Source organism: Belonocnema kinseyi, chromosome 2, assembly GCF_010883055.1.
Source record: "Belonocnema kinseyi isolate 2016_QV_RU_SX_M_011 chromosome 2, B_treatae_v1, whole genome shotgun sequence".
Taxonomy (NCBI): Eukaryota; Metazoa; Arthropoda; class Insecta; order Hymenoptera; family Cynipidae; genus Belonocnema; species Belonocnema kinseyi.
The window spans coordinates 119282159-119298118 of NC_046658.1; positions in this window are offsets into that span (position 1 = coordinate 119282159).

Consider the following 15960-nt stretch of genomic DNA (forward strand, 5'->3'; position numbering starts at 1 on the left):
GCAGAACAAGTCTGAAATTACTTCCTCATGATCCTTGAGGTCTTTTCTCTAATTTAAACCCATACATTTTAAAAAAATATTCACGGGATCTCGAGATAGGATTAAAAAAAAAGTCCAAGCGGGTGGTGATGGCCGACTGAAACTGTTGTAGGCGCGCTCGGACATTAGTTGTCTTATCTTGGGAACCCGTGAATATTTTTGAAGTTCTTTTAGCTTAATTTAAAGTTAAGGTTTCAAAGATTAGGTCCTGTCAATTTCATTTTTTTATAGGTCCCCTAAGTCAAAGCATAAGTTGAATTTAAGGAATAAAATCTGAGAAATCTTCATAAAGATTTAAAAATTTTGTGTTCTCAATGAAATATACGGTCTCAAATACTATTTGATATGAATTTCAGATTTTTTCTATAACTTTCCTAGGTCATGCCACAAGTTAAAGAAGAGGTTTAAAATTCGATAAATGTTTTTATATTTTTTTAACTTTTGACTTAACCTCTTCTATTCAAGAAGTTATAAATATCTTTAATATATGTCATTCGATACAGAATTTACTAGTTTTGTTAATATTAGGAAAAAAGTTTCTCGCTCCTGTTTTGAACGAGTAATCACGTTCAGCAGTGATTTTTAATATTACTCGCACTACAGACGATTTCCAAGATCACTGAAAAATAGTTTTCAGTGAGAAATAACAAGTTGGAATGACCATGTATTTGTAGTTTTTTTTATCAATTTATTTTGAAAATTTTATCAATGAAATTTGCCTTCAATTCCTTGAAAAGTTCAAAATGATTTTTGTAAACTTCGGACAAGTCAACTCCACTAAAAACTTAATATTAAACCAAATAGTTGAGTTTTCAAACAAAAAATATTAATTTTTAACGAAAAATGTAAGTGATGATAGCTCAATCTAAAAAAGAGAAATTCGCAACAAAATGTTGAAATCCACATCCAAGAAAATACATGATTTTTCTACAGAGAAGATTAATTTTCTACAAAAAAGATTAATTTTTAACTAGTACTGTGATGAATCTTCAACCAAAAAAACTAATTTTTAATAAAGCAGTTGAACTTTTCACCAAGTACTTGAAATTTTAACAAAAAATTATGAATTCTCCGCTAAAATAGTTGATATTTTAATCCAAAAATATTTTGTTTCAAATTAAAAACAATTGAATTCATAAAAAAATTAATTTTTAATAAAATGGAAGAATCCTGAACCAAACAGATGAATTTTGAACCAACAAGATTAATTTTCTCCAAACAAGTGAATTTTTAACTAACCTTTAACCAAGTAGCTGAGTTTTCAACAAACAAAAAAAAGAAATTTTGAACCAAAAATAGAATAGTCAGATTTTGAACTAAAAAAAATGAATTGTCAACGAAAAATCTAAGAGTTAATTTTAAAACAAAAATATTTGGATTTTTATTTAAAAAGAGTTTAATTCATTCAAAAATTGCAATACCTTCCAGAATTCTTAAAAAGCTTTGTAATTTTGTATACAAAATTTTTTAAATGTACATTTTTTAAAATTATTTTTTAGATGTTTAACGTCGCATCAACTACATGGTCATTAGCGACGAAATGTACATTTTGTTTTTTATATGTGGAGACTTTTTAAGTTTTAAATTATTTTTGTATCTTTTCAATACTTCTTAATATTTCTTAAACTTCTTCGATTGTTTTCCTAAATTTTGCAATCATGCAAAACAATTGAAAAGTTTTACTTTAACATTAATTTTTCAAAATAAAAAAATCCATAATAAGTTTCAAAGAAATCTTAAGAATTCTGAATTATTGAAGACACTACAATATGATACACATTGCAACAAATCCTGTGCCACTAATGTAACTTATGTTTTTAAGCCATGAAAACACAATTCATATTAGTATTAGAGTACCTATCCTTTAATTCTCTCTTCTGGCATATTTTTTCAGAAATACATTTTTAAAATTGTTGGAATGAACCTTGAATTTTTTGAAAATCATAATAAATTCTTTTGAACTCTTTAGCGTTCAAACGCGAGTTCAGCCACAGTCGCTACCCTTTCTGGACAGAAAGTACTTTTTCATAACACATGTATCGAAAATTTGACTTTCGATGCCCCCGTAGCGAATCGAAAGTTGTGTTTTCAACCCTAGACCAGAAACTAGAAACAGGCGACTTCAAAAGTAACCTTTACGCCGTAACCGGTATCGAAAGTATATACATTCTACTTTATCTGCAGTTGTCTGCAGCCATTCTCCCTCTTATCGAACCTCGTTTCGAGAATCGTGTCATTTACAAAGAATAACAACTTTGATGAGACGCACAGAAGTTTCAGGCATCTCAAGTCAAATTTTCGATACATTTTTTATGAAAAAGTGTATGCGCAAGTCGGAGCCAGGCAACAATTTCACTCGTGTGATATCTGCCCTCGCTTCGCTCGGGCAGCTATCTTCACACTTCTGCAATTATCCCCTTTCACTTCTTGTTGTGCAATATACTATTCCCTTTCATTTTTATTTGGGTATATGTTGGCGGAGATAAATTGTTTAACTTGATGGTATTAACCTAAAGCTCTTCTGATTTTATTTCAAATGTTATATTTTAATGTATATTGTATAACTATTTCTGTCATTATATTAATTGACTCACTTTTTAATTTTTATTCAGTTATTTTCCCGAGAAAATATTTCGTTCTAGTATTTTTTCTTTTATAAATCTATTGAACGTTTCTTCTTCTCTGAATATTTTGCTCTAACAGGTTTTCTGTAGCGTTTACGCCGATTACAAAACATATCTTAAATATCATGGGAAATCTTTCAAAAACATCAGCTTAAAATTCCGCTTGCTGAATATAAATATAAAAAGACATTTATCATAAAAGTCAAACATAAAAGTATGACCTTTTCGACAAAAAATGTACGAAAGAAAATATGATGACAGTGAAAAATACATATTTCGATCGTAATATTTCCCAGTTTAGTACTGCACTTGAAATTTATTGACTGCCTTATTTGGCAGTTAGCAAATCTTTCACTTTTCTCTTTTCAAAGTCGAGCGCACTAAACTGACTGAAGTAGGCATACAATATATTTCCCCACTTGGTGAATAAGATTTGATTTCATTCGCACGTTCTATTCACTTGCGGGGACTATAAGTGGAATAGTCAAGTTGCAAGAGATGAGTATTTGCATAACGATAGACATAACGGGGCATACCGGTCCCTGAAAGCAGTCAATGCAAAACGAATTTCTTGTATACAACGATGATGATTCGACGTGCCATTCGAGTCAGGTATAGTTATACTGACACCATCCACCTTCAAACTTTCAACTCATTGATCTTGACATTTCTTTGATATGCTCATCCATCTTGCACACGATTTTGCTCAGCAAGAAAAATATTCACATTCTTCAATTTGATGCATATATTCTCTTGCAATCTTAACGATATTGATTTTATTATTAAAAAAGATAAACTCAGACTTAAGAAGGATACAGAACAATATGGCTTTGGAATTTCTGGAATGTTTCATCGGTTATATTATTATTATTATTATTATTATTATTATTATTACTATTATCAGTCAGTTTGCGTTAAAGCCCTTTTTACAAATTTCTTATGAAAGTCTTTTTTTCTTAAGTCTTTTGTATCATCGCACTCCACCTGTCACTCCTGTCTCTCTCTCTCTTGCCTCTTCTTTTATAGCCTATCCTGTCATATTTAATCCTATCTGATCATATCTTATCATCCGCTCCCTACAACTTACTTTCGCTACTTCCCATCACCAAGCTTCCTCTCCGTCTCCCTCCCCATCGCATATATTTCCCTCCCTTCCACTCACTTCCCTGCTTCTGCCTTCCCACAATGGAGAAAAAAAACGTCCGTGGACAAATAGCTTTCAAAAGACAATTTTTATCAAATTTGAACATTTGTTAAAAATAAAATATAATAAAATTTCGCATCAAACTTTTATTGCCGATTTTTAAAAACAAAATTTTAATTGTTATTTTATTTATTTAAAAAATTTGCCAGCTGAGCTACATTTTTAAAAATATGTATCATAAATATTATAACTTAAATCGATAACTATGATTTAAATGTTTGGAAAATCAAATGAGGTCGACAAACTTGAACAGAATATAAGAAGTATGTATGTTTTTCAATATAATTTTAATTAAAAAGACATTTTTTTTATTTACTAAATAGACATTAATCCGGAGGATTTAATTCCGTTCATTCAAACTTCAGTTCTAAGACAACTTTACTTTGGTTTGTAAATTTGTTAAAATCTGCTAAAAATAACGCTTTACGGATCTCATAAAAGAAAAATCGCCTATTTCTTAAAATAATATAACTTTTTGAAATTTGGTCTAATTAACAAATTTCATGAGAATAGTTTCAAATGTATTTTATACATAGTAGAAATTTTTATTCATTTATTTATATTTCTTAATCTATTAAAAAAAATGTTCTCCATTTTTTGAAAATTTTCAAAATACTTAAAACGTATAACGTTTCGATTGGATAAACCCTTCAAAGTTAGCGTGGCAACATTCAGGTAACCATACATACATACAGACAGGCATACAGACATATAGACTTGCGAATACACAGGCTTACAGACATACAGACATGCAGACAGACAGACACCGACACAATTTTATAATTTTCGGATTTCGTGAGTGCCGAAACAGAAACATCCGTTAAGAACCAGAGATCGAAAATTCGGACGATTACATTACACTCTGATGAATGAGAATGTAAAAATTTGAAAAAGGATAAATTTTAATTGCTGAAGTGTATCGTTTTTGAACAAAAATACTTGGATTCGTTCACAAATATCTAGGTAACGTTGAGCAACTATCAAAGAAAGATTTTCAATAGCAATGCAAATGTTTAAAAAAATGTATAAACAAATAAGCGAATGAAAATGATTTAGTGCGAATTAGCAGCGATTCTTCACTTGATTTGCGTCACATTTGAACCATTTATAAAAAAAGAGTATTTTAATTGAATTATTGAATGTTCATAAATAGATAACGGAATAGATAAGGTATGAACTTGGATACGAATCGCCTGCGAAAGAAAAGCCACTGTGAGCTGAAATATTTGAATTTACAGAACAAACTTTTCATTGTTTACAGCGCGTACACAGTAATCCAAGAATCTGAATTTCAGTAGAAAAAGGCGGTTAACTTTCAGATGTAACCAAAAGGTTCATTCGCCAGTTGAAAGTCAACTGACGATGATAACATGACTTTCAGTAACGCGCTTGGTTGAAAGTCAGCTGCTTTATGTCCGTAAAATGTACTTTATAGGCTAATTTGAGACTGAAAGATTGTTGACTTTCCGTCAATGTGTGCGTGTGAAATGAAACTTATAGGTTAATTTAAGTTAGCTGATTGTTGAAATTCATAATATTTATGCGCTATCGTTCAGTTATTATGAACATAAAATGAATATAAAATTAAAAATTGAATAATTTTAGGAAATACATTTTTTTTTAAATGTGAGCATTGAATAAATTATTCATTTATACCTAATAAATCAAGTTGTTTTATCCTCGAAGTCGATGAGATTAGTGGAAGGAAAAAAGAATTTAATGACACTAAACAAGGCGCTTATTTCCATTTCAATCTACCAGGTACAGAACGTCAATCTTCAATCCTTTTTCATATCTTTTTTTATCACATATGTAACATTATTCTATTTAAACTCAAAATCCGTTATAGAGCTGAGTACACATATCAAAATAGGAAACGTTGACGAAACGACTTCCATGAGCTCAATGTTGATCGCTACTATCCAGCGCTGTCGACGCCATATTGGCTACTCTCAGCTGATCTCATGGCTCCTCTTCTAAAATTGCCGGAATCCGTTTAAGTGTTTGTGCATCGCCGCATCGCATTTCGCGCACACCTTTCTGCCAGCAGAAATTGAATTTCAGAGGACGTGAATGAAAATCATCCCAAACTCAACATACCTGTCAGTTAATTATCATATTACTCGTATATCAGATACGAGAAACTGTACTTAAGTTCCATTTCTGGTTGACATTAAGTGACTTACTTAATTTAATGCAAAAAGGAAATTCATCTACATTTAAAATTCATCATATTGTATTACTGTGTACGTCTAGACAGTGTAAAGTTGGTTTGTTATTTAAATATTTATTATCGTAGTGGTTATCCTTTTGTAGATGATTACCTTATCTAGTTTGCTCTCTATAAATAAATAATTGGTTATTTCATAAACAAATTTGATCAATAATGATTCATATCAGGTATTTATGATGGAATAACTAATTTTTCTTCCAGAATGTATTATATATTACTTGGAAATGGAACCTTAGTATCATATTTGGTCATATAATAGAAATTAATAATTGTATAAACAATTTTTATTTAAAAATGCACTGTTTGGGGTACAAAATTGGTTATTTTAACGCAATTAACTGTGAATAACATACTTCTAAATTTTTAAGCACTTCTTGATGACAATAAGCAATAATAAATTGTCATTTATAACATGATGAAAATTGTTTACACCAATTTTCATCGCGTAACGTAATTATAAACAAAATTACTATTTCTTTCACTGAAATAATCTTACTGAACTTTATATTTAACGCAATCAACTGTTAATCACAAAGTTTTAAACTTTTATCAGACAATTCCAAACGATCCAGTATTGGCATTTTTATTAATAATTTAATTAACGCTCTGAACGTAATATGTATATAAGATTGTAACAAGTAATTAAGTGTCTGTAACAAATGAGTTCTAGTTATCTGCCAATCGCAAGGAGCAAGTGCTAAGCAATCTTCAATATATTCGACAAAAAAGACACCATTTTTTTTACGAATGCACTAGATGAACATTTTTTGTTCATGAAATTACTAGTAAAAATAGCAATAGTATATGATTATCGATGTGTCTAAAAAAATTCAACAATGTGTTATTAAGCATTTATCACGTTAAAAAAAAACAAATTTCACATGCTGAAAAATAGCCGAATAATGCATTTGTAAAGTACTCCTGAGGTGAAAAAATGTATATAGTTTATATGTAGTGGACAGGACAATGATATTCTTAATTTCTTTTATAAATTTTTCTGTACAAAAGAAATGAATAATATTAGTGTTGTGCCCACTATATATAAACTATATATACAACTTTTCACCTGGGGTTTGTTAAAGAAATTCTAAAATGGTGTAGAATCATAACACAAAGTCGCTGCTCAATGATTAACTGTTAATTCTGCGAAATTTTTTCTGTCCAAATATTCTAAATACATATATATTGATATGATGTTATAGAAAATAAATGAAAGTAGGATAAACAATTGCCACTTATAATAACAAACAGTATAAACAGATACTCTGATTAGATGATTTGTCATTGAAAAAATGATTTACTACAACATCAACATCTAGTTGCTCTTAAATGCTCAACAAGAGAAAATTTACTTACTTATATCAAAATGTTACAGTTAGATATTTGTTCAATTATTTGTTCATAAAACTCGTAAATTTTATTATTAGCCTAAAATCTCGATTGTCGATCATTATTTCATTGTTTCCCACAAAATTTTATCGAAAAAATATTTTTTTACGAAAACCCGTCTAATTGAAGCACTTGTTGATATTATTAGTTACTATTAGTTGAAATTATGTATTCTTCCTTATTTTATTTGTTCAAACATCCATATTTACGTACTTTGAACAAATAAAAAGCAGTAATTTGAACGCAAACATTTTGTAAAATCAACCCAATTTTAAAAGTTACTTGAATCTCAAGTGTGTTCAACTTAACTACTGTCAAATAGTAAACCTATGTAAGTTAACTGATTGTTTGAACAATTTCTCTCAATTACATTTTTTCATAAGTTTAACATAATAATTATAATTATACGAAAATATTATCTTGATAGTAATACTTATTTTTATTTTCCTTGGGGTGAACAAATATTCTCAAAATATTTCAAGCACAGTCATTGATGAGGTTTTTCTACCTCTATCAAATGATCCGAGAAAAATACATAAATTTTCAAACATTGAAAAAATGGCGGCGGTTTTTCTGGAACTTTGGAAAATGGATTTTCTCAAAAGTTCTTTAGAAATCAATTTCCTTTGAAAAAGCCTATTTCACTTTTTAATGTATATCACCACATTGATTTATATACATATTTATTCAATCATGATTATCTGCATCCGGATGCAATAGCGGCTCTCGTAAAATTAATTTTAAAATGTTTATTGGTGTTTCGTTTTTTTGTAAGTATACAAATTGATGTGGTGCTATATCATTAAAAAAGTGAGAGAGGCTGTTTTAAAGAGAATTCATTTCTAAACAACTTTTCTCCTTGATATTTACTCCTTTCTTCGGTAGTAAAAAAAATTCCATTAATTGTACGAGAGGCAGTAATGTATCCGGATCGAGATAATCATGATTGAGTAAATAAGTATGGAAATTTATTTGGTGCCATATATTAAAAAAGCAGATAGGCTTTTTCAAAGGGAATTCATTTCTAAAAAACTTTTCTCCTTAATAAATACTCCTTTTTTCGGCAGTTTTTGAAAAAATTAAGAATTTTAAGTCTTTTTCCAAAATTTTTTTCAATAGACAGAAATTTTTTTACGAAAGCTAAACCTGGAGAATACATAGTCCCTATTTTATCGCTAATCCATAAAAAAAAATTTTTAAAGTGGCCTTTTCGAAAAAATAAATGTTGAAAATGTTCAGAAAAAATGCTTCATTTTTCTCAGATTATTGGAAAAGGCTAAGAATTCCTTATCATTGGATAGAAAATCAGCCGCATAGGTATATTTTGTAAAAAACTACACCATTTCAAAAAATACTAGAGCATTGCATCTTTTTACCATAACTATGCTCAAAATTTGTAGCTAACTTATAAACTTTAGAACTAATTTCCGTCGTGAGAAAATTCGCTCTGCGACAACTAGCGCTAATTATCCTAAATTGATGAAAGTGTGAAATCCGAAAATAGTCGAAAAAATTATTTATTTTTTAATTAATTATTTATTTTTTCTTTTACACGAACTTAGTAAACGTTTCCTCAATCGGATTTAATTAAAACTGAATTCGAAAAAGTGTTGTTTGCACTGAAATAAATTAACAGTTGCAACAAGTATGGTAATATGTTAAACTAAAAAACTCCTATTTTTAACGATATGCAAATATATTTATTCAAAAAAATGATTTTCTTGGCTTAAAATATTTTGTAAACGTATATAATTAATTATTTGAAATAATCTTACCTTAAATAAATATGTTTTCCATATCAATAAATAATTATTTTAAAATTTTTTAATTTATCTAGTCTAGAATTTATCTAATTTATCTAGTTAATTTATCTAGTTATTTTATCCATGTAGTCTTATTAAGACGTTAAGCATTTTCTGTTATTGAAGATTCTTAACTTGATCGATATTCTGTAGATTTTCTGCCTTCATGGTTTGGAGGGTTGATCTACTGTCGATAAGGTACAATCTCTGATGATACAGCAGATAAATTAAAAAATTTCTAAATAGTTACTTGTACCATTAACACATAGCTAAAAATTAGCGTTATGTTCTTGAATTAAGAGTTCTTATTCTGATCCCTCTAATAGCTTAATTGGAAAAGCACCTGACCGGAAATCAGAAGTTTTGTGGTTCGATTCCCAATGGAGTGAAGATTGAGCAGGATCTTTTTTTCAAGAAATAATTTTAATTTAATAAATAATTATTTGCCTGCAAGAAATATTTCGTTCGCTCAAAGAAACCTGTATAACTTGATCTACAAGTGGATTAATTATTTAATTTGAATACGTATTTATCACTTCAAAGTACCGATTTTATTGAAATGAAGAAATATTTATGAGGGTGTGAAAAACAGATTCAAAGAAACGAGGCTTTAGGGTCCCAAGAAATCCTTTCTTCGACTTGATAATTTATACAATTATTTCAAAGAAATATTTCTTTTTATTAAAAAAAAATATGTCCAACGAAATTATTGCTTGAAGTCGAAGAATGGCTTTATTTTCTCTAAACAATACTTACTTAAGTAAAGAAAACAAATACTTCGCTTAAAGAAAAGAAACCAAAGAAAAGCATTTCCATGAAAAAAGTAATTTTTTAAGCGTACATGAAATTATATTTGATTACTAATTTTATTTTAGAATTTCGGTAGATACCAAATTTTTAGTTTTTAAAAATGTATTATTTTTGCTGTTCGCTACTGTTTAAAATAAAAGCAATTTAGTGAACAGAAGTCACTTTTTAATATATTTATGTCGATTATTACAACATTGTGGATTATTTTAACATGTTTTATACATAAATTATTAATAACTTCTATAAAATTAGAGATCATTTTCACTCTAGCTACATTTTTTGAACTATAGTCTGTTATAGCTCAGGTTACGATGAGTTGATAGTTGTTGCTGCAGTAGAATAAGTTAGTTTTACAATATCAACTTTACTAGTTTTAAATAGTAGATCGTAACCTTCAATTTCATTTATTTCTATTAGAAATGAAATAAAATAAACTAGGAAGAATATTACTCATACAATATACTTAGGTTAGCACTCATAAAAGGTTATACAATAGCTCGATCAATGCTTCTCGAAGATGCGCACAAATACTACATAATTGTTTTCTTTTGATTATTGAAAATGTTTTTCTGATGTCAACAAGGTAAAATTTTCTTTATAAACTTCTAAACGCAAAAAAAAAAACACTCCAAATTGGCGGATCTTGCTCAAAGTTCTCTTATACCTGGACACCAGTTAAAGCTGCAATTCGTTTAAATTTAACACGGTCTCTGTATTGCTGTTTTTTACCTACGTTGACCGCATAGAAGAGTCAAATTGACCCGGTTTCTTGAAAATTTAGTAAATATGCATACGAAATTCTGAAAAATTCTTGAATCACTTTTGAGCCTTCTAGTTTATGATAACATTATCAAATAGAATATTGATTAAATCAGAACAATAAATAATTAACAATAAATAAACAAACTCATGGAAAAATTACTTTTTCCGATGAAAAATTCATAATTTTGTAAAAAAGATCAATAGACCCGCTCCTTTTTGTGTTTCAAAATGGCTGATAGTTCGAGTTTTGTCTTGGGTCAAATTTACGCTCTGATACGGAAATCGGGTTAATCACTAATGCTCTTTTACTTTTAGAGGTTTAGCAAACGCAAATCAGTTACAAAAAAGTACACTTTAAAATTCAGGTAATTACAAACCTCCATCTATGAGGAAGCAAAAACAAAAAATCTGCCCGCCACGCGGGCATCTTCTCATCGCGTGCTGCGCGCGCGGCTCGCTTCGCTCACAAGCTTGAGCGCGCCTAGGGCGCGCAACTATTGGTTCTCGTGCTTCGCGCTCGATGTTGTATTTAACTCGCACTTCGCGTTTGGTTATGTACTTACCTCGCGCTACGCGCTGGGTCTTTATATTTTCGCACATTCTTGCGCAAACATTTAAAAATTAAGACTCAAAACATCCACCGTTTAAAATCAGAGGTGAACGGACCGACAACTGTAATTTTGTGATTTTGAATTCTCTTTTTTTAAAGCTCTTTTGGCTTTAACGAACACAATCTCATCACGTATCTCATGCTTCGTACTCGATTTTGTCCAACATGTCAATTTTTCTATATTATACACAACACTTTTATATCAATTATAATACATTTTTTATGTAACTCTGCCTGGGATTACTCATTAAAAAATTTGTAAATAAAAAGCAAATTTTATTTATCATGATTATTTTTGTATTTGTTTCTTATTTTGCTTTAAATTGTATTCTAAGCTGCTCTGAAACATGCATCATTTTAATAAATGTATATCATTACAATTCATAATATGCATAATAATTCAATCATACTAATTCTTATTTCCTTGTTTTTATAATTTTTTATTGTTAATGTTGTTTTTTACGATTAAATAAAAACTACTGCGCATCTGCATAGAGTCTAATACAGGAACCTATATCTTTCGTCTTTTTTGTGCTTTTTCGAAAAAGGTAATTTAAGTTTATACCTTGTGTCGTTTCTTCAAACAAATTTAATATTTTTATTTTGAATAATATTTTTTACGACTAAAGCAAAAACTACGTGTCCTATCAAAAATTATAGCTCTTTTTTGGATGAATAATTTTTGTCTCATTTTTTGTAGCTTATATCGAAAAGTGATTCATTATAAATTTTTAGCTCTATCCAGGGCGCGCAATTTGAGCTTTTTCATTTTTTTCGTATCTTGCATAGTTTGAACAAAAAATGGAATTTTTGAATTTTTCAATATTTTTGGTACGATCAAATTTGGAATATTCAACTTTTCGACGAAATTAAAAAATTTGTGATAGTATTCGTGTAGGATTTCAAAAAGCAACGTTTTTGTTTTCTTGACTTTTTTCAATATCATGCGTTGATTGGCTTAAAATATTCATTTTAGTTTGTTTTTTTGGATTTTGAAAATGCTCTAACTCTCAGGATTTTCTTTTTATAGAAAAAGATCAGAAGGATAAATTGTTTAAGTTTTTAAGTACTATGAACAACCATACATAGAATTTTTACATCTTGAAAAAATGTGGTTACAAAATTTTTTTGAACGATCAAATTTGGACGTTTCAACTTTTTGACCAATTTGAAAAAGTTGTTATCATAATCTTGTAGGTATTTTAAAAAGCAATGTTTTTCTTCTCTATACTTTTTTTCGTATCATGCGTTGTTTGGCCTAAATTGTTCATTTTAGTTTTTTTGGAGGGGGGGGGGGGATTTTGAAAATGCTATTACTCTAGTAATCTTTGATTTTTCGAAAAAAGTCATTGAGATAAATTGTTCAATTTTTTGAATACTATGAATAATCATACAGAGTATTTTTGAATTTTTAAAAAAGTGGTCTCAAAAATATTCAAAATCTGCCCACTTTTTGAATTTTCACCCAAAATGGCTGGCTAACGAACTTGACCTTTAGTTTAGGACACTTAACGAGTGTACCAAAGGGTAATCTAATAAATTACTTTTTTCAAAAGTCATCGTGTTCACAGACAGACAGACAGACAGACATACAGACATACAGACAGAATCATTCGTAAAAACCTGTTTTTTGAATTCAGGGGGTCTCAAAACGTGGACATTTGACAAAAACTAGGAGGGAGGGGGGGTCAAATTTTACACAAATCTAATACCTTCTCTGATGAGAATGTAAAAATCGGTCTGATTAATTTCCGACCTTTAAGAGTTCGGTGTAGGATCCACCTATCACAATTCAAGACAACAAAGTTTCATGCTGGGTGAAAATTTACTCAAATTGATACATTTTGTGAATTTTTTTGTTAATATTAATCGCAATCGATACGTTTCTCTTCATTAAAACTGCGCAGTTTTTTTCTAACGAACTGCTTAATACCTCTAGGTAACTATTACTTATTAAAAGCACCTTGCCCAACACTCACTGCGGAATTTTGAAAGTTGCAATTTTAATGTCAGGAATAGCTGGATTATTTTATCGTCAAAGGATAAAAATCTTCCAGGTGTGGATGTGCTCGTCTATTCAGAGAGTTCAGAATACCCAAGACGAGACCCAAAGAGCTAATATGCATCTAGGCATCAAAACAACCTCCAGCAGTTTACACTTTCCAGGTGATAGTTTAACTATCAATGATATTAGATAGACGAGAAGGATCAGGAGTGAAAGGACGCATCTCTGGACATAGAAATACATAATTAGCATACGACTGTCAGGAAACTTCTTTGCTCTTTAGCTACGAAATGTCTTCGTTGAGACCAAGTCACAGAAGGAGACATTTATAACTCGTAGAAAAATGCTGCCTTTGTTTCATCAGGAAAAGTCCGAAAATTTTATGGGTCAAGAAAAGTCAGTGAAAAGTCAATGATCACTTTTAGTCAATTTTTTTTCAAGTCACTTTTTAGTTTCTTTTTTCATAAGAAAATACTTTAGTTACTTTTAGTTTAATAAATTATCCCATGGGTTAACCACTATTAAATTCAGGTCTATACCGATTTCTGAATTTTCTTGAATTTTTTTTAAGTTTTTAAGGTATTTTAAAAGATTCAGGTGATTTCAAAAGATCTTAAATATTTGAAATATTGTAGGGTACACCAGAAACCCTAATTTCGTGAACTTTTGTTTTTTAATTATTAGAATTGCTGGACCACGCAGTTTCTCAAGGGCCAGGATGATAGGTGGTTGCGACTGTCTCCTCGAAGGGCCGCATTTCGCGAGTACTCAGTCGAGTACATTATGCTATATTATGAATTCCAATTCCGAATTCCGATTCCTACCTTAACGATTTTGTCTTTGTTACGACAAATATCCTTATCAGTTGGAATATCAAGTTGAAATTTTGGGAAATCAATTAAAAGGCAATCAGGGACTTTTTCTGGTTTTAAATTTCCGGTATTAAAGAAAAAATAAAAATTCTATTTTTTTGAAGTTGCAAAAACGTATGCAAACATTTCTTAGGGCCTTTCAATTAATTTCTCAAATGTTTAAAAATGTCGGTAAAGTATAAATCGGTTGAGTACAACAGGGTTCTAAGGTATTTTAAAAGATTCCAAGGCATTTCATAAGATTTCCGAGGATTTCATTAATTTTATGGGATTTAAAAAGCTCTAAAGCTATCTTGATGCATTTCCCAGGAATTAAAGAAATAGAAAAATTCATGCAAATTATTATAAAATAGCCGGAATTTTTATTAGTTTTTGCTGATTTTTTATTGCTTTTGAATACTTTTAAATTCTGTTGAATTCTTGGAATTCTTTTCAGTTTTTGTAATTCACGTAAATTCTTCTAATTTCAGTCTATTCCACTCTTTTCCGTGGTTTTTGAAAAAAAAATTAGTTTTTGTTTAATTCATCCTGAAGTATTTTACAGTCATATTGTATGTTTGGGCATTTCATCAAATTCTTCTTAATTCCTTTACATTTTTCTAAACTCATTAGTAACTTAGTGAATTCCATGCATTTTTTAATATTCATTAAATGTTTTGAACTCACTTCAATCTTCTCTTCATCATCGTGGATTTGTAAGAATTATATTGAATTCTTCGCATTTCCCTTAACTTCCTCTAAATTTACTTCAATTTTACTGAAATTTTTTACTTAAATTCAAAAGAACAGTCACATTCTTATCACACATTAGTTACTTTTATTCAATTTTTCGTTATAAAGAGGTCACTTTTCACATTTTTCAAGTAAATTAGCGGTTAGAAATGATAATTGATGTCCTTATATGGCAATTTTTTTGGCAAAAATATTCTGAAATAGGTTTTTTTATATCACGCCTTTTCATTAGTGCTATAATAAGCAACCATTAGAGTATTTGAGCTTACAATTTTTTTTCCATTTTCTTGAACCATTTTTTGACAGGTTTATCGATTTTCTTTTAAAATTTGGATTCATGGATAGATTTCTATAAGAGTGAGTATTCTAAAGTTTTTCGAGTCGCTAATTCTGAATTTTATAACAGGATTGCAACATTTAAGACGGCTGATCCAATATGGCGGCAGAAAAATTTCAAAACAGTGAAAATTTTATAAAATGGGTTTCCTGAAGTTTTTGTTTTTAGTCGTTAAAAACAACATTAAAAATAAAAAAATTAAAAATTTGTGCTCTAACGATACAAGCTATGAAAAAAATTAGACAAAACTTGTTTATCCAAAAAAGAACTATAATTTATGATAGAACACGTAGTTTTTGCTTTAGTCGTAAAAAATAACATTTAAAATAAAAAGATAAATTTTTTTGAAAAAAACGACATAAGAACGAACTAAAATTAACAGACAAAAGTTGTTCACCTAAAAAGATCTATAAATTTATTATTAATCATTTTTCAATAGCACGAGTAGAATCTCTTTCAATCTTAAGCAATAAGATTAAAAATAAAAAAATTAAATTTTGGAAAAAGGACAGAAAAACGAAAGAGGACAAAGGATCCTATA